This window comes from Cibotium barometz, chromosome 42, assembly GCF_041138505.1.
Source record: "Cibotium barometz isolate CiBa-2024 chromosome 42, ASM4113850v1, whole genome shotgun sequence".
NCBI classification, from domain to species: Eukaryota; Viridiplantae; Streptophyta; class Polypodiopsida; order Cyatheales; family Cibotiaceae; genus Cibotium; species Cibotium barometz.
Window position 1 is genome coordinate 1,785,084 of NC_141087.1, and position 677 is coordinate 1,785,760.

The following is a 677-nucleotide window of genomic DNA, read 5'->3' on the forward strand; positions in this document are numbered from 1 at the left end:
GCCTCGAAGATGATAAGTGTTGCTCAATATTGGATATAATGTATTTTTTAAACCATACTTTAAGGGCTTGAGCCTTGGAGATTGTGAGTGTAGCTCAATATTGGATGTAATGTATTTGCTGCTAACTACTTAACTTACATTATTATACCAATAGTCTCAATATATTGGATATACTGTACTTGCTGCTGCTAACTAGTTACATGATACCAATAGCTTCAATATTGGATATATAATGTATTATCTGCTAACTAGTTACATGGTCTCACTAAAACTTTTTTTAATACCGGTTAGCGCATGGATGGACATGATTGATATCTCTATATGATCCTGTGTAGAAAATTGAAATTCATTGGGCTGGTTGAGTAGCGGCGTGTCTAGAGACAGAAGAGAAGACGCACATGATCATGTGTATTTTTACCGTAAGAGAGATCTTACCAGCCCACGTTATTCAGGCCCCCCCTTTTTTTTGTCGCGAGCCAATGAATATCGTTATTCAGCCATTTACACTATCAAGTGTAATTGTAGATAGAAAAGGACTGTCGTGAAGTTCTTTATCTAAATTTAAAGCCTATCGTAATTTTTGGTCTTTGTAATCCTGAAATGTTGCAAGCACATCCTTTGTGTCCACAAGCCATGGTTCGTGTATTCATACGAAATAGATTAACACAAACTTTAAG